We start from the raw sequence: 20,198 nt of genomic DNA, 5'->3' as shown, positions 1-20,198 counted from the left end.
AATAATAATAATAATTTCTCTTTCTTCTGTTTACCACTGTCTGCAGTCCACATGCTCAAAATCTGTCAATGTAAAGTACATTCCACAATCCCATTTCATGTTATAACTCTTCTGTGTGGCCTTTTGACAGTTTCTTTATTCCCTCAGAACCCAGAGAACCAGATTTGTGCACAGTTGTCCATGTGCGGTTGTATCAATCTGTTGTAAAGAGACAAAGTGAATGATGTGTTCATTTATTAACGTGTTTTATTTGCAGATTCTGTTAAGGCTCTAAATAGCCATTTAGAGTCTTAGATTCTGTTAAGGCTCTAAATAGCCATTTAGAGTCTTAGATTCTGTTGCAGCGTAGCTATGAAGAATCCTCTCATTTAAGCTCGCTAGGTGGCTTGCAGAGATTACTGTGTTTGGTGTGGGTGTCTTAGTGAATCTGAGTACGGCATATACGTGTTTGTACGGATTACATGATAGTGCCGATTTGTATGTTATGGTGTTTACTTTTGGCTGTAACCTACAAAGTAAAATTTGATGGTACCTTATACTTTTGTACAGAATACTGTATATATATGTATATATATAAGAGACGGAGCTCGTGTAATTTACTTCTAGGCTTAGTGGCAATCATTGGAAACTGAAGTTGCATTGTGATGTATATCTTAGGAAGATGGGAAAATACCAAATAATTTACATATAGAAGTTAGTTCTGCAGGTTTGTCTTTGAATATTTAAGATTTGTATTCACTCACTGTCTGTTAATGTCAGCATCTGTCCGACTATAGGTTTCTGAGTGTTAATTTTGTTATGTTCCATATTGATGTATATTGATATGTTTGTTAGCAAGTTACAGAAGGAATCAAATTTCTCCGGGCTGTTCATTAATTAGGGGGCATCTTTAGTGCAACGGATAATACTGAGTAATCCTTTAGTTATAAGCAGAGCGAATTTTAAGTGGCTATGACGTCATCATTGGCATAAATTAAGAGCAACAAAGGTCATGAAACAATAAAATGTTTTGCAATTTTGGTCGCAAAAGTAGTTGTGAATTATTCACATCGTTTTTATTTGCACACTTATTTAATATGTATTTCAAGGTTTCAGAGCTTTTTTTTTCATCAATTTCGCAGGTGTGCATCTCTCTCTACAACTGAAGAACCAAGAACTTGGCATCTTTTGTACCTGGAATATTTTGGGAGAATTTAATTTTAATCCCCCTCCCCCACCCTCCATTAGATTTGACATTTTGTGTTACTTGCACAAGTGGCTTGTTTTAACCAACACTGAATATTGCATAGAGGAAGTGTTTCATGTGTGTGTGTTATAAATGTCCTTATCTACTTGATAGGTTATAATTTGTATTGTTGTTGACTTGCTTTCATAGCATTTTTGATTTTATTCATTACTGAAAAGAAATAAAAGTTCCAATTCACCTGTTGAAAGAGGACTTTGCAGAGTGTGACTAGTGCTATATGGAGGAATGAGAAAGTGTAGAAAATGGTTGGCATCAATTACATTGAACATTCAATTGAAAATTTTTGTATGGTCTCAAAACAAATGACAGTGAGTCTAATTAACTTTGGTGGACTGAATTTAAATGCTCCATATCCATAATTTCACTGGATGTCAACAGATGCGAGTGGTCACCTTACACCTGAGAATGAATTCTTGCAAGTTGATTCTGCTGTAGGCCTTCTTGAAGCATCATTTCTAAAGACCAAACAGACCATCCACATGTCTCATTGAGGGCTATTACTCCTTTTCCAGGACATTCTTTCTATATCTCCAAAGTATTTCAGCCTTCTTCTTCTGTCAGTGCTCTTAAAGAGTCTTAAAGTTTTACTGATCTTTTATAGGATTCACACGTTTGTCTGCTTTTCTGTGTTTCAACATCACTCATGCCTTTTTTTTCCCTAAAAGAAATGTGTAGGTCTCAGTACTAACCAAGTTTTGGAAATAGTTAGCTAATCGCTTGTAATACCACATTCCCAAAGCAGCTATTCTTTTCCTGTCTGGTTTCTTTAGGCTCCAGGTATTACATCCATAAGCAGCTGTTGAAGAAAACACACCCAGAATCCTAGCCTTGTTCCTGCAGTGATAGGTGTGTCCTTCCAATATACAGCTAGACTATTGTTTTTCTGTTGGTAATCTTCTTTTGGTCAGGAACAGGAATTCTTAATATTGACAATAGATTTCAGGTACTCAAATTTTTAACTTTCAATTCTTCATTGAAACAGTAATTTTTGTCTTACTAGGATTGAGTCTAAGTCCTCTGTTCTTGTTGACTAACTCTATATGAGATTTTCTAGTTCTTTATTATTACAGAGGATTATTATATCATCAGCATATCTCAGATTGCTAACCCATCTACCATCTAACTTAATTTCTGTCTTTCAGTCCCATCCAGTACCAAACATGATATCCTCAGTATCAATACTGAACAGATGAAAAAGTGGGCATCCTTACCTAACTCCCTTACCTGACTGAAACCAATCAGTTAATTCAACTCCTGTTTTTAAGCATGGCTTCTTATTGTACAAGTTAGCTATCAACATGATAAATGTGTTGAGAAAAATCCGTCATTTTTATTAACTCCCACAATTCCACATCTTAAACACATTCAAAAGCTTTTGAGTAGTATACTGATCACATTATCAAAGGAAGTTTAAACTTTCATTGAAATGCTCAAGGCAACCCTTCCTGTTCCTCAGGCATCTCAGCCTCAACTTTGGCCTCATTCCTATTTAGAATAATTTTTAGTAGAATTTTGCTTACATTAGAAATTAAGCCAGTAGTTCTATAGTTTTTTTGCACCATTTCATATCTTCTTTCGTTTGAAATGGTACAAATACTAACTTCTTCCTGTGTCCAGGCCATGTTCCAGTCTCTCATATCCTTATAATCTTGCTTAATAAGGTTGCACATCCATTTTACTCCCAACCTATTTATTCTTCGAACACTAGGGATACATTCAGATACCTCCTCATTTAAGTACTTTTTCAAAGATTCCCATGCATTGTTGACATTTTTCCCATTCTGATGTCATGGGACCAAGATAGTATTCTTCCAAGTTGATCATCATTTTCCGCTTTGTAGTTCAGCATGTAATCTGTTTTAATTGGATCATTAATACAATTAGATACTTCCCAAGAAAGCACAGCCTGATAACTGTCACCAATTGGTGGTAAAATAGCCATATTCTTAACAGAAGCCCTGTCTAACACTATGAGCAAATCCAACACTCTGACCTAGAGTTCCTTCTTTCGTAACAATTCATTAACTTCCTCTTCTTTCTTATCATGAGATTTCTCTTCTGCTCAATCATTGTTTGGAAAATTAAAGTCATCCATAATGATCATTCGTTTGGTACCCATAAGGCTAAATTGGTGATGCATTTCTTTGTCCCCTGCAACTGAGCTGCCAGGTCTGTAGCAACACCCCACCATGTATTTCATTCTGTTAACCTCCACTTCACACCAGATAGACTCAAATGCACTGCTACATGGGATGTTGTTACCATCATTGTTTTCTTGTGTTTCTACCCTAACGGGACTTAAGTCATCTGATATCATTAGAAGTACTCCTTCTCTCCTATCTCTTCTGTCATTCCTAAAAATAGTATACCCATTACACTCGATCCCACTTTGCACACATGTTGTGCAAAGCAATGTGTGAAGCACAGGTCTCTGCCTATTCTCACAGTTCATATTCCACAGTACAATTCATGAATGCTCATTTTACTGATTTGAATGTAGCTTTTCTACACAATTAAAAAAATGAATGCTGTCTTCATGTATTTACAAGGCACTGTATAGCTGCAACTTCAAAGATCAATCAGAATTAAGCGGTCTGCTCTTTGTACAATAACAAATGATTAACTACACAAAAATACGCTCAGTCACTTTGAAAGCAAATGTTAAACCATGTGGTTTAACATTTTGCTTTCAAAGCAAATGTTTAACATTTGCTTTGAAACAGCAGCTGCACATCTTCCTTCTTGCACCCTTCATAGTATTGTGATCACATCATATGAACATAACTATCTCATTAGACAATAACTGCGCTTATACATAATGTGATAACATCTTTGCATGCCTTGTACAGTATCAGCCTTGAACCAACTCACTGTAATAAAGCACTGTTGAATTTCCAAAGGACATTTTTTTTTTTTTAAATTTATTTAGTGCATACAATTGTATTAAAATCATTTACACTTTTGCCTAAAGGCAAATGTGTTACTTGCTGAGCAGTACATTATGTGATATAGAATTTGTGATTGCTAGTAGTTTTGTGAAAGGAAGAATGGCAAGTCTGTTTGCTTGTTTGACTACAGGATGGTCATCATGGAAGATGTTAACTATGGTGTCTGGGAAGAGGATTGAACATATGAAAATAGGAAAATGAACTGTGCAGGAAGAGATGTTTGTTATTGATGGAAATCTGGAAAAAAAGGAACTGTAAAAAGAGTATTGCTTCTGAGTGAAAAGTTGGAGCAGATGGAAAGGTTGTTGGGTGAGACAGAAAATGTATATTGATTCCAGATAAACGAGCGTTTGTCAATGTTATCATTGTATGTGATCAGAAGACCAGTGTAATAATCTCAAAGACCAAAATTAACCACATTGGATGAGTGAAAGGACACAAAATATGAGAAAGAATGGAGGTGGATGAACAGTTGATACACAACAGAGGGCTGTTCCATTTATTTATGAATGCCAGAAGTATTAGGATTATGTGTAAGAACAGTTTCTGGTATTGATAGTCATTTGGACTAAAATTTATTGGACACAGCTAATAGAGGAGGATAAGTTAATAGGAATAGAAATGGAGAGTTTGAATTGTGTTCCATCAGAGATGACAAAGAAGACTGCCTGGCAGTGGTCTTCAGACCATTTCATGTGATAATTATTATTATAAATTATTATAAAAACCTCCATGGAGTCAAAGACTCCAAAGTGAAAAGGATATAGTATTTAATATGTTGTTGGTCTGGGAATATAAAGTTGGGGATGAACTACAGGATGGTCATCATGGAAGATGTTAACTATGGTGTGTGTGGTGTGTGTGGGGGGGGATTGAGCATATGAAAATAGGAAAATGAATTGTTCAGGGCTGTTACTCCTCTATCAAATGGTGTACTGCCAGCACCTATGTCCTCATAGGTGCTGGCAGTACTATCCCAGATGCATTAGTAATGAAGTATTTGTTAATTTGAGTATGAGGCAGGTTGATTATGTTAGTGGGAAACAGATTAATGCACAATTTCCTAGAAATTAGTTCTAAACCATTTGAAAGCATCCATGTCAGGCTACTTTCCTAGAGCTAGTAGGATTAACATAGCTTAAAGTGAATGAATAATGAAATTAGACAGGAGCAATTGGGGAGGATAATGTTTTGGTGTGTTATAATCAGAAATATAAGCACAGGTAAATAAAGTGGTGAGTGAGGTAAGGAAGAAAGGAAAAGATGGAAAATGGGATGAAGCTGGCAGAGCAGTTCAATTTAGTTACAAGAAGTTTTTTTAGTTATGTAACCTTTAAAAGGGCAGATGAATGTGAAAGAAAGATCCTGCTTGCTAGAGATGTTATATTAGAAATATTTAAATATTTTATCATTGCAGTAACATGTTGGGAGAAGAGAAATAGTATTGAGTACAACAGTGGAGTAGTAAGATATTAAGTTGGTGAACATGAGATGTTGGAGATATTAAATACTTAACATATTATATAAGAAGGAAGCTGTTTATTAAACATGTGACTGATGACAATGTTACTACATCTATACAATATATACATGAAAACAAAGGTAAAAGTATTATTTATTAAATATGCTGCCATATATTTTAGTCTGAAATTAACAGACTCATCAGTGGCTTAAAAAACTGTCGTTATAAGGTAGAATGCAAACAGTTGATTTATTCGAAATAGAATGAGCCACATGATGTTAAATCACCAATAGCGCTATGTTTTAAACTGAAGAAAAGGTTAATTATAACATTGTAAAATAAATTGCATATATTTGTATGATGTAGATAGATGTAGTATCTAGTTGGTTTCTTAATACCTTGTCTTTATAAAATACCATTCTTGGTTCATTAGTAATTGGGGGGAAAAAAAACTTGAATGATGTGTTTTTCTAATCAAACTTTCCTATATTTTTGATAAGGATAGGCAGTCATTCTGATTCAACTTAGGGTGGTGATGCAATGCTTCAGCACTCTCCTTAAATAGGTGTTTAAATTTGTACCAACATCTATGTAGATGGTCTGTCTCTATTCCATGTTGAGTTAATCCAGATTTATCAGATTTTTTGTGGAAAATATATGATTGATATTCTTGTGTTCTTTTTCCTATTGAGCGTCCAGTTTGTCCAAAGTAGGAAAGATGGCAGTTACATGAAACTTGTTATACACCTGGAAGAGATATAGGAAAGCATTTATCTTTAGAGGAGGGAAAATGTGTTGAGAGTTTATTAATAGGAATAAAATTCACTATTAAATCATATTTCTTCAGAATTCTTGAAAGTGGTTCTGAAATGCAGGAGATGTATGAGATTTCAACTTGATGTATTGATTCCTTGTTGTTTGGGTTAGGTTTGTAGGAGTCAAATAGATGTGTAGTCCTTTCTGAGAAGTGATTTAATTTTATATATTGTTTGATATTTGAAAGTTCCTCTTGTAAATGATGGGGAGTTGAACAATTAGTCTTAGCTTGTCGAATTATACACTTTGATTCCTGTCTTTTAAGAAGGATGATGTGCAGATTGTTGAATGTAATATCCAGTGAAAGTGGGTTTTCTGTAAACTGATGTTGATAAATTACCTGATGGTGAGCAGATGAGAAGAATATCTAGAAACAATAATTTGTCGTTTCTTTCAATTTCCATAGCAAATTGAATACGAGGATGTAAAGTATTTATAGTAGATAAAAATGTTGGTAAGGTATGCATATTGTGAGGCCACACCGCAAAAATGTCATCTACATATCTAACCCAAAATGAAGGTTGAGGGTGTATAGATGAGAAAAGGATGTCTTCTAAATGCTCTAAATAAAAGTTGACTAAAGCAGAGGAGAGAGTGGACTTCCCATGGCAGTTCCTCCTATTTGATTCTAGAATTTGGTTTGACAAATGAAGTATTATCCAGAATGCATCACAAATTTGAACAGTTGTACTATATCTTGTAGGAATATTTCAGAAAGTAGTTGTAAAGTTTTGAGAGGTATGTTTGTAAATAGGGATTCTACATCAAAGCTCACCAAGATCAGTAGGTTGTATGGAGACATTTTTTAATTTGTCTAAAACATCTGAAGAAGTTTTTAAAAAAGAGCGAGACTTGCCTATATGTGATTTCAGTAGGTTTGCTAAATATTTGACTCTGCGATACATAGGTGAATCAACACAGTCTACAATTGGATGGGGAGGAATGTCTTTCTTATGGATCTTTGGTAGCCATAGAACCTCAGTGTTCTTGCAAAATATGTTTTTAACTTTTCTATGGTGTCTGTGTCTAAACTTATAACTTCGTCTAGAAGGGAGTTTTTTCTGCACAGCATTCAAATTATTTGAATGCTGTCCAGAAAGAATAGTTGAGTTCTTGGATGCGTGAAGTGAGTTTGTAGGAAGAAGGGATTTATATAAGAGGGATTTCCTGCACTTGAATGCATTTGGTATCAGAAGCCTCGAGAAATTTACTGGTATCAACCTGATACAGAGATTCGAGAAAACTAGATTATGATGGGAGGAGTAATGTGATTCTTTGTGTAAGAGCTGAGTTATGCAACTATATTAATGATACGGTGGTGATTTTGCTGGAAAGATGATTGTATGTTTGATTGGTTTGGATATAGATGTCTGCATAAGTGAAGCAGTTGGACGTGAAGAGAAATTTGAAGTTGTTCAACTGGATCATGCAGATTGTGCAGGAGGGTATACAAGAAAGCATAGAGGTAAGTTATATCTGTACATAAATAATGCCAGGAGTATAAGGAACAAAAGGGTTGAGTTTGTTGTCTTAGTACATATGTTAAATTAAACTTGCTAAGCAGTGCCAGCTCTAGGGATCCTGGCGCCCTAATGCAAATTTAAGTTGAGGTACCCCTTACTTTTTTTAATGTACTTAAAATTTAAAGGTTAAAAAAAATCAAAACGCATATATTTTATGTAAAAATGTTTACTTTGAAAAATACATATATTAACCTTTCAACTGGCCAAGACGGCTACATATGTCCAGCAAAATCTGGATACGATGCATGCTATTTGTTGAAAGAACATGGATAAGAAGTACAATTTAGCCGTCATGTCCATTAAAAGGTGAGATAATTCTTCACACTGAAGAAAACACTTAACCAGATTAAACCAGATTATCTTGCAATCATATTTGCATCTCAGTTGCTTATAACAAGAAATGCAGTTCCTTGTTCTGTGCTGGGTAACTGGACTTTTAGTTATATATTGGATAGACTAAAAATATAGAAATTATTTTTATTTTATTTCCTCCTTTCATTGCAATTTTTAATGCCAGGATAAAATAAGAGATCCTTGCATACTTTCTTCACTTAACTATTGCATTACCTTGGAGAACTAATGTCATTTTTAATTGTTTGTGCTAATTTTGTCTAATCACTTAGCCGACTATACATTTTACTTGTTCTCGATAATTATTTGGAAAAAAAAAAAAGAGCTGTCGACGTTTCACATTATGTTATTTTTATTTTTGTTCAAAATCAAATTTCGTAGAATACTTCACAGCTTGCCTGCCTGAAGGACACTTTGACAACTTTGCTTTATAGATAATAATATGAAAATCTTCAGTCATATCAAATGTGAAGTGTATATACTGTGAAAAGTAAGAATTACAAAATTAGAAGAAATAGGTATTTATAATTCAGTTACTATGAGTGGTCATGGTAGTAGGAGGTGGGGGTTAGAATACTTCAAAACAAACATAAAATTTTAATCAATTCTCTAATAGAACATGCTTCGGATCTCTCTATGTTCACTGGGCATCTACAGATGCCGTATGGTCACTCCGATGCTTGATGATGTTCCACACCAGGCCTCGCCATGTAGTCCTGTTGTTTGCTATTCTGGTAGCCTCAACTCTCTGAAGATCAGTCACTCCACACACGCCATCCATCCATCTCATTGATGGTCTACCCCTGCCTCTTTTTCCAGGAACTTGACCTTCTATTACTGTTCTGAGAAGTCCTCCTTCCATCCTTTCTATGTATCCAAAATATTTTAACTTTCTTCTGTCAATATCCTTAAGGAGCCTTAAAGTTCTACTAATCTTTTCTAATTTTCCCATTCATTTGTATGCCTTTCAGTATATGATATCCTCAACAGCCTGCTGTAACACCACATCTCAAAAGCAGATATCCGTTTCTTATCTGACTTCTTTAGGTTCCAAGTCTCGCATCCATAAGTCGCTATTGGAAAAACAACTGCATCTAAAATCCTGAACTTTGTTCCCATGGGGATAGCTCCATCCTTCCAGATTTTAGGCAGATCTCTGACTGTTGTTTTAACCATTCCTAACCTTTTCTGACATCTTCTGAACAGCAATTCTTCACATTAATAATGGATCCCAGGTACTCAAACTTGCTGACTTCCTCAATTCTTTCTCCATTAAGATACACTTGTTTCTCAAGAGCTTCTCTGTTTGTTTTTCCTTTGAGAATCATGATCTTTGTCTTGCTAGAATTGAGTTGAAATCCTCTGTTATTACTGATCTTGTTAACTTTGTCAAGAATTAGTCCTAGTTCTTCCATGTCATCACAAAGGAGTACTGTGTCATCGGCATACCTCAGATTACTGATCAATCTACCTCCTATCGTAATTCCTGTCCTGAGCTCATCCAATGCTTCACACATGATGTCCTCTGCATATATACTAAACAAGTGAGGAGAAAGTAAACATCCTTGTCTAACTCCTTTTCCAACTTGAAGCCAGTCAGTTATTATTATTATTATTATTATTATTATTAGACACCTCCAGGGAGTCCAAAGACTCATCGAGGGAGGGCACCTGCTCTACAGGTCTCTCTCCACCAACTGACCACAACTATACCAACGCCATCTACCGACAACGACTAGTATTTCCACAGACAATCACAAAAACATCCATGCCCACGGCGGGATTTGAACCCGCAGCCTTTTGGCTGGAGAGCAGATACGCTAACCACTTCGGCCAGCCAGGCAGTTAATCCAACACCTGTTCTTACTGTGGCTTCTTGCTCCTTATACAAGTTGGCTATCAACGTGATAGTGTGTTGAGGAAAACCCATTCTTTTCATTACTTCCCACAGTTTCACATGCTCAACACAGTCAAAAGCTTTAGAGTAGTCTAAGAAACACATTACCAGAGGGAGTCTGAATTCTTTATATTTTTCTATGATCTGTCTAAGGCAAAGGATCTGATCTCTGGTGCCTCGGCCTTTCCTAAAACCTGCTTGTTCCTCGGACATCTCTGCCTCAACTTTGGCCTCAATCCTATTTAGCATGATCTTTAATAAAATTTTGCTTGCATGAGATATCAAACTAATAGTTCTATAATTCTTGCATGCCTTCTTATCACCTTTCTTGTGTAGTGGTATGAAAACTGACTTCTTCCAATCTCTAGGCCATGATCCTGTCTCCCATATCCTTGTAATCAATCTATGAAACACTCCTATCCCTCCATCCCCCTGTGGCCTTAATTAACTCTGCTGGGATTTCATCTGCACCTGGGGCCTTATTGCTGTTGAGCTGCTTAACTGCTCTTTCAACTTCAGATAAATTCATCATATATATATTTATTTATTTGTTACTTCCACCCACAAAAGGTTATTTTACAATGGTAAAGAAACAGCATTATTATTATTGAAATGAGCACTCTACAAATAACAATAATAGTATTTGAAATACTACTGAATATAATTTTGTGATATTTTAAAATTAGCCTTGAAATAAGAATGTAATTCAATTTAACGTATTTTTAATAAAAGCAGAAAGAGTTGTTCTCAAACAGCAGTATATCTGAATCTGTAAGCATAACAACGTGACATGCATATTTCCACACATCGTAGTAGTGCAAGGCAAAATAAAAAGTAATGTTCAAATCTTATTTATTTCAATAAATTTTTCTTGATAGAATTCTTTTTCAGAATATTTTAAAACAATTGTTTACTACAAGCGTGGAAATTAGCATGAAAATAATTTCCACAATATTTTCTGTAAAATATCTTCCAAAGTGATTACACACACACACACACACACACACACACACACACACACACACACACACACACACACACACACATTGGAAACAACCAAAAGTTGACTTGGAATTTCCTAATGGAAGATACTCCAGGTAACACAGGTTTACTCTTCTAAGTCAAGAGATAATAAATGTTACAAATCCGCTACAGTTAGTCATTTTCATTATTTCTGATGTTCAGTTGACAAAAATAGCAAGAAAATAATCACGTGCACTTTCTTTTCAAAAAACACACAAAGAAAGTACATTACGAGTCGCACATCATTCTGAAATCTTCACTCAATGAAAAAGAAAAAGCTACATATTTTCTTATTATATTCTTATCATCATTATCTGGCATTTTCTTTTAGTTCAAAGAAGAAATCACTGCAATGCTCCTCAAATAATTTACGTTTGTAACAATTGTCTTGTGAACGGTTTTGAAAATAAATTATTTCAAACATCAGCAGGATGAATAGGTGGGTTCTCTTCCTCCTCGCTCCCTCAAAAGCTGAACATTTATGCAACACATGTGCACCTATTTTTTAAATTCAAATCTTTCTTTCTTAAATAACTGAATCAAATAATTTATAAGTTTTTGATAATAAAAGTGAAATTGCGATTATTATAAATTAAATTATTTTGACATAAATGTTGTATCAGACTGTAAAAGAAATATCAGTATTTCTGCTTAGGATATAATTGAAAACAAAACAAGCATTGCTGATGTATAGGGATCCCAGACATCCTGTAAAATATGGGATCATCCCGTTTTCCCAAGAAAACTCTTCCGGACAGCTTTTTGTCTTGTATTTTAGAGTTGAAGACTGAATAACAAAATCGATGAGTTACAATTTCTATTCTGTTACAAACATTGCTCTCCGTCATTACAGGGAACTGTAGACGCATTGTTATTTTCTCAAGGCGAGAAAACAATAAGTTCGTTAGAACAGTGTGCATGTGCATTGACATTTTGGTGTGTTCCGTGATATTGACTCAGCTTTAAATAGCACAGAACGGTTGATTTACTCTACACACACACACAAATTTGATTTACTATTTGTTTACTTATACTTAGTAAAGTGTGTGCATAATAAACCTTACCACTCACACACTTGGAAAGTTAGAATCATTTTGTAAAACTGGCATATGTGATGGATGCGCATACTAAACTTTCACCCTCAGTCATAAGTGTCCCGATTTTTATCCAATGTATCTGGGATCCCTAATTATGCACTACCGTTTGAGACTCTTTAGTGGGACTTCTGAAGAAGTGGTCTTTCTTTCTCATTGAGAATAATCTAAGCCAGCCTTTAGCCTTAACCTCCAGCTGAGAAGATTATTGTCTAGTATTTCTAAGACAAAATTTATTTCCAACAGCATTACAAGCTGTATTTGGAATCTTTTTTTTTTTTTGTTAAAAAAAAACTAACACTACCAAACTTTTTTTTTTGTTGCATACATGTAAACGGTTTTTATATAGTGAAAATATAGAATAGAATTTCTAAAACTTAGAATAACATCAACAGACAGCTGAACAAATGATTGCAGAGCGCAAAGAAATAGTTCGGAATTAGAAGTATCAGCTTTGACGGATGCAACAATATTATTAGCTTACTTCTTTTATCAAATGGTAAAATAAAGTAATAGATATTGAATACTGTCTGTGAAAACTTTCAAACCAGTAGAAAATTAGATAGAGTAGTTATTTATAATTCAGTTCCAAGAGTTCCATTCTGAAATAAATATAACTAAATACGTAAAGAAATGCATACATTTTTCTTTCATTTGTAAAGCCTTAAGCTAAATTTTGAATCTACTTACTTCAGTGTGAATTAACTACACATACATCGTGTGTTTAGCAATCAACAATTCAATGATTTACACACAATGCCCAAATGTCACTTCGTAATAGAGTTTAAGCCGTGTACTTGTGCATGCCTTACATCCTAACTGGTGAATGTGTGCTGCATGTAAAAAAAAAAAAAAAAAAAAAAAAAAAAGTTGGTAGTGTAAGGGCACCTCTTGTAACATGATACCCTGGGCGAACGCCGGTGTGTCTAGTGCTTCCGTCAGCTCTATATTACACATAACGAAAAACATCTTGCAGTTTTTGCTAAATGTTATTAAAAGTCGCAGTATTTATTACAATATATTTAGTGCATATTCACATTTAATAAATGCTAATATTAAAACGTGTTTTTATTTTATTTTTTTTCTACTCACTTCAGCACTTCTTGAAGAAGGCTCCTCGATGCAACGCATCATCTGCTTACTGTGTTAAGCAGGCCCTGTTGCTAAGAAATGATATTCTTGTTTTATCCTTTTTTCAAGTGTGTGCAAAGTTAGTGCGTGAAGCACATTCACGACTAGGCTACTAGTATAGAGTGGCTAAATGACTTCGCATTAATCGACTTTGTATCTCATAATGTAGAGCATGCACCCTTTTTGGATGTGTAATGCTCTGCATTATGGGAAGGGCCACTACCTAGACCAGGTTTTCATCATCTTTATTGAGGTCTCATTAGTGGGAGCAGTTAGCAAAGGCAATTATGAAGTCATTATGAAGTAAAAGAAAGAATGAATGTGAAAAAATTACCTGTCATTATAGCCTAGTTATGAATATACTTTGCACAAACTTTGTTTGTTTACACTTGGATAAAGGATAAAACAAGAATATAATTTCTTGACATGATTAATTTAATTTGCAACCAAGTGAAAAACTTCTTATATTTATCTTGAATCCAGAGATGACATGCCTTTTATTACTAGTATATGAGAAATATATGACCTGTATTAATTCAACTTTGGTATCTCTTCTGAGTCTAGCTCCTACTGTGGTTTTCCATGAATGTAGTGATGGCCTTTATTTGGGGCACTTTAGTGGATGCTTTTTCCTTGGGAGATGAGCAGTTCTGCTTGTTGGTAGTGTTTGCCTGGCACTGAGTGGAACTGTCACCATGTATTTTGGAGTGATTAAAAGTTAATGAGTTAAAATGATCCTTTGAGTCATTCATTGAGGTTAGAGTGATCTGAGGGATCGCCTAGTTTTTGGAAATGACCCTTGACTTATATAAAGATCGAAACCAGTATGGGTAGTGGTCCTTCCCATAATACATAGTATTATACATGTCCAAAAGGGTATGTGCTTTGCATATGCGATGTGAAGTCATTTATCATTGTGACTAGGCTACATACAAGTAGCCTAGTCACGAATGTACTTCATGTGCAAACTTTGTTTGCTTACACTAAGATAAAGGATAAAGCAAGAATATAATTTCTTGGCAGGTTTAATTTAATTTGCAACCAAGTGAAAAAACTTCTACATAGTTAATAAGTTGCGGTTCTCAGATTATTGGCATTAGTGAGACCTGGCTCTCAGAGACAGATGTACTAACTAGTATTGAGTGTAAAGGTTACAGTATATAGTGGCTAAATGACTTCACAATTGCCTTTAGGAAGGATAGGTAAGATAAGAGAGTAGAAGTATGATGCTAATGATATTGGATGATTTGATAGAGTAGATAGCAGTGATTGCAGTATTAGTAAGTTTTCTATGTAAGTGAGTTTGAAGCTATTGATATGAGGTGGGGTGTTGTTACAGACCTAGTGGATCAGCTGCTAGTGATAGTGAAATGTGCATTGCCAAATGGATATCATTATCAATAAAAACTAAAAGTTTGGCATATAACCTATTTTACCATACTATTAGCTATTTCCCAAGTCAGTACAGCATGATCACTGTCACCAACCAGAGGCAGAACATCACGTCTTTTACTTATCCCTCCACGACACTATAAAATCAGAACTAACACTCTTGGAGACATCAAGTTCCTTCTGTCACATGTTGCTTAAGCAATTTGTAACGCAACAACAATGAAGCCAAATTTATTGAGGAGGGATCAATAAAAGATGTAATGTTTTGCGTTTGGTTGGTGACGTGCTGTACTGACTTGGGAAGTAGCTAATAGTATGGATATTCCATTTAAAACAGTTATATGCCAAGCTTCAAAGTAGAAAATTATGACTAGCTGAAGAGAATACTAGGTTTGATCCCATAGTGTGGATTATTAGATGAGAAGGATATCAGCAGCGCTTGGGAAATATTTAAAAAACACATCAAAGATGCAATATCAGAATGTGTCTCCAGGATTTGAAAAATAAACAGAGCAGGAATGAAGTAGAGGTGTATTCGTATTAAGCAAGGAGATTCTAAAGAGAAAAATTACTTAAGTGCATAAGGATGATGTCAGTTATGAGAATTATAAGATGCAGGCCAGAACAGTTACAATTGTATAGAAAGCTGACTAAGAAAAGAAACTGGCTATGAAAGCTAAAGACAGCCCAAAAGAATTCTATCATGTTACAAGTAAAAGAAATAACGAATGTGAAAAAATTATGTCATTATAGATGATATGTGGGTAGCAGATGCAGAAGAGATTGTTCAACTGATGAGTGCCCATTTTGCTAAAATCTATGAACCTATTATATGCAATATTGGGCGTAATGCTACCTCTACAATGGAGGATGGGCGTAATGCTACCTCTACAATGGAGGAAGAAACTCCGGTGGATGAGGAGGTACTAGAGCTGTTGTACAAACTGAATATTAATTTGGTAATAGGGACTGATGGGATATCAGCACAGAAGCTAAAAGATTGTTCAGCTGAGCTGGCTGTTCCTTTGACTTGTCATTGTAATTTGAGTCTCAGCACAGGGAAGATTCCACAGGAGTAGAAAGAATGTATGGTAGGGTTGTGCTTGAGTAACTTGCTCACATTTTATAATGTCACAGTTGAGTTAGATAAGGGAAATGGATGCACCTTCCATACTGAATCCTGTCAAAAGCTTTAGAAAGTTCAAAAGTATCATGGTAGTGTTCATTATTGTTCATATTGGAGGATAGATTGGATTATAAAGTATTGGTTTGAATAAGAGAATGGCTGAATGACAGATATCAAAAATTGGTGGACAGGGAATGTGAGTTTGCAAGATTTAAGGTGATCAGTGGTGTACCCCAGGGATCTGTCCATGGTCCATTATTATTCATTCTTTACATTAATGATATTGGGAAGGATTTAACAGGTGACATACAACTATTTGCTGATAATGCAGAGATAGGTAGGGTAATCAGGAATGCAACTGACATTTAGTACTTTCAGAATGATTTGAATAGCCTAGAATTGTGGGCATGTGAAAATGGATGTCATTTCAATGTTAGTAAGTGTAAAGTTATTCACTTTGGTGTAATGAGATATCCAATGGTGTATTATATTGGCAGGATTATTCTAGGGATCATGGAGTTTTAGTAGCAAAGATTTGCACATACAATTGCTATTCTGAAATATCAACATGCAAGAATAAGGGAGTCATTTTGTGTTTTTATAAGGCTTTGATTCAAACTCATCTTGACTTTGTGTGTGGATCTGTTCTTGTGGTTTCCAAGGTGATACAGTGGACAGGGTACAAGGTAGAGTGTGAAAGATATCAGGATTATGGAATGTGAATTGCTGGCATGATTAAGAACAGTGATATGATAGACCTTCAAACTTCTGATAGGATCATACAGGAGGATACCAGTAGATGGAATTTTTCATTTTATTGGGGATGGGGAGAAGCATAGAGTTCATCCATAGAAGTTGAGAATGAATGCAGTCAAGAAAGGCATGGAAGCTAGATTATTCCTCTCATAAGACTGGAATAGCTTGCCTTTGTAGGTTGTAATCAATGGCATGAATAAATTCATTAGAATGTATGACATGATGTTAGTGATGTGTGGTCTCCTTCCATGACTCCATGGAGGTCTCTTATAATAATAATATGCATTAAGTATTAAAACATGTATTGAGTATCTGTAGAAAGGAAGTAATAAGTGTATTACCGAGGGAAAGATAGTATATTGCACTTGTTTTGTCAGGTGTCATCTCTTTCCAGGAGGTTGACTACCATGAACTTACACCATGTACATTTTTGTGCTTCTCTCTTGTATTCTTCATAAGACAAAAAAGGTCCAGTCCTTGATATTTCCCATCCAGTCTTCCTTTTCTTCTTTTTCCTTGTATCATTCCTTCTAAAGTGTTTTTTTGTAGTGATTTATGCTTTACTATGTGACCAAGGTAGGTGGTTTTCAACAGAGTCCTTTCTTTTTCAGTCATCTGAAGAAGAAAGAATATTTGTTAGCAGCAATGGTAAGTTGTACACCACGAGTGAAAAAGAGGACACAATTTGGAGTAAAGTGGATGACAAACAATATTAAACAGGAATTGCATGCGAAAAAGAGGCTATGGAAGAGATATAAGGAGACAGGTGAAGAGAAGATGCATGAAGAATATAAGACACAGGCCAGAAGAGTGACTAGTGTGGTAAGGAAAGCGAAACTGGAATATGAGAGGAGATTGGCCCTAAGATCCAAAGAAAATCCTAGGGAATTTTTTAGCTATGTGGCCAGTAGGAGGAGAAATGACTGTGGAAGAATGATATTGTGGGATAAAAATGAGAATGACTGATGCAGAGGACATAGTGGAATTGTTCAATGAACACTTTATTGGAGTATTTCATCCTAGAGGAGTCAGTTTTAATGCTAGAGGGATAGGGCTGGTTTGAGGTTTAGAGGTACAGGAGGAGAGTGTGTTTCAGATACTGAGTACTCTGGATGTCAGTAAAGCTTTGGGACTGGATGGTATTTCACCACGAGTTTTGAGAGAATGTGCTAGGGAACTGACAGTGCCTTTAACTTGGCTTTTCAATGAAAGTCTGGCTTCGGCAAAGGTGCCCAGGGAATGGAAGGAAGGTAAGATAGTGCCATTGCGTAAGAGTGGTAACAGACTGGAAGTGTCTAATTATAGGCCAGTCTGTGTGTCATCAGTAGTTGTTAAGATCTTGGAGAAAGTAGTGAGGAACCGTATACAGCATTGGGCAGATGAGGGTAATGTTATCTGTTAGCGTCAACATGGATTTATGAAAGGGTGCTCTTGTTTTAGCAATATGCTAGCCTTTTATAATAAAGTTACAAGGACATTAGATGAGGGAAAGGCATATACTACAATTTTCTTAGACTTAGCAAAGGCATTTGACAGGGCATATCAGCTTATCATGTGGCACCCTGTCAAATGGGGTGCCACATGATAAGCTGATATTTAAGTTGCAGCACATGGGTCTGGATGTCAGATTGGTCAACTGGATTCAGGATTGGCTGTCCGATAGGTATCAGAGAGTTGTGTATGGTGAGGCAGAGGGTTACAAGTGGGATCCCACAGGGCTCAGTACTAGGACCTATATTGTTTAACCTTTATATCAATGACATTGCAAGGGGGATATTCAGTTGTTTGCAGATGATGTGAAGCTGGGAAGGATTATTAGTAATAGTGCAGATGTGGTATCCCTGCAAGAGGATTTAAATAAGCTAGATAGATGGGCAAATGAATGGGGGTGTCAGTTTAATGCAGCAAAATGTAAGGTCTTGAGGTTTGGGAAACATCAATGGGATGCTGCATACTCTATGGGAGGAGTTATACTGGAGGAAGGAGGGGAGACAAGAGATCTGGGGTTGATGATTGATAGAAACCTGAAGTTTAGGGGACATATTGCAAAGGTGGTGAAGGTAACACAGAGGATTGCTGCAATTATGAGAAGGACACTGACCTGCAGAGATAAGAGGGGTTATCATTCCGTTGTATAAGTCTTTGATCAGACCACACTTGGACTATTGTTCTCAGATTTGGTCCCCAGGATTTGAAGGGGATAAATTCACTGTGGAAAGGATACAAAGACGGATGACATAGATGGTTTCAGGACTGTACAAGGATAGTTATGAGGATCGGCTGAGGGAATGTGGACTGCAGAGTTTGGTGGATAGAAGGAGAGGTGATATGATTGAGACTTTTAAACTGTTGAGAGGTGGTTACAGGGTTGACACTGGGGAGTTCTTTCGCTTGGTTGAACAGCAGGAAGGAGTGATGACAAGAGGCCATCCCTGGAAGTTACGAAAGGAAACTGTGAGCAAGAGGGTAAGGAGTGGTTTCTTTGCGTGGAGGGTGGTTGAACCATGGAATGCATTGCCTGATGGAGTGGTGGGAGCGAGAAGGGTCAATGAGTTTAAAGAGTGGTATGATAGACTTTGTGTTTCTTGGGGGGGGACCTCCCCTCGATGAGTCTTGACAGACTTTATGTTCTTAGGAAGGACCTCCCATGATGAGTCTTTTGACTCCATGCAGACCTGAATAATAATAATAATAATAATCTCTGGTATCTCTAAATTGGTTTTTTTGGCAGTCCATGGGACTCTTCTGAGGATCCACATTTCATAGGCTTTTAGTTTATTTTCTCAATATTTTGATCTTGTCCAGGTTGCTGCTGCTCAATGTAGCAGTGTTGACCATACATAGTATTTAGACAACGTAATTCTTGTTTTTATGTGAATTTCCCTTGAGGTCAGAATGTTTTTCATTCTGCTAGATCAACATTTAGCAATTTCTATCATTCTATCCTAATGAAATATTAAGATATTTCATTATCACGTTTTCCATTCTCTGCAATTAGTTGACCCAAATATATATGACTCTCTATTTGATCTAAAGCCTAGATGACAAACCTATGGCACGCATGCCAGAGGTGGCACCTCCGAGAATTTTGCTGGCACGTCAATGATTTACATGTGATATCCTTTTATATATGCTTATAAATTATTCAACCTTTTTTTCAAATTGTTACAATACGTACAAGTTAAATTTTGTTTTACACGAGAGAGCAGCTATGAAGACGTGCATGTGATTGGTGCAGTATTAACAAAAGTTTGCGCATGACCCGAAGACAAAGGCAACCGATAATTGTTGAGTTGCAATGCTAATTCTCTTCAACCGAATTCCATAATTTCTGAAACTGTCATAACAACATTTACTATATATTTCTTAGTTTTAACACATTCACGACGGAGCGTCGTTTATCTTTCCGACAGAACTTCTCATTACCGGCAGG

The 20,198-nt window shown here is 35.9% G+C and overlaps 1 protein-coding gene across 5 annotated transcripts in view; it reads left to right on the top strand.

Annotated features, from left to right (window-relative positions):
* Positions 1 to 417: 417 nt before the first annotated feature.
* LOC150101587 (uncharacterized) overlaps positions 418 to 20,198 on the top strand; it is a 193,972-nt gene continuing 174,191 nt past the window's right edge. For 2 of the 5 annotated variants that reach the window (XM_090400174.1, XM_090400169.1), the window contains exon 1: positions 418 to 706. The gene's annotated coding sequence lies outside the window, so the exon portion shown is untranslated. The remainder of the gene's footprint in view (positions 707 to 20,198) is intronic. The other 3 variants (XM_090400170.1, XM_090400171.1, XM_090400173.1) reach the window with 3 other exon arrangements.

This window comes from Typopeltis vanoorti, chromosome 11, assembly GCF_054136105.1.
Source record: "Typopeltis vanoorti isolate ZY-2024b chromosome 11, IOZ_Tvanoo_1.0, whole genome shotgun sequence".
NCBI lineage: Eukaryota > Metazoa > Arthropoda > Arachnida > Uropygi > Thelyphonidae > Typopeltis > Typopeltis vanoorti.
This window is presented reverse-complemented; position numbering and strand designations above follow the sequence as displayed.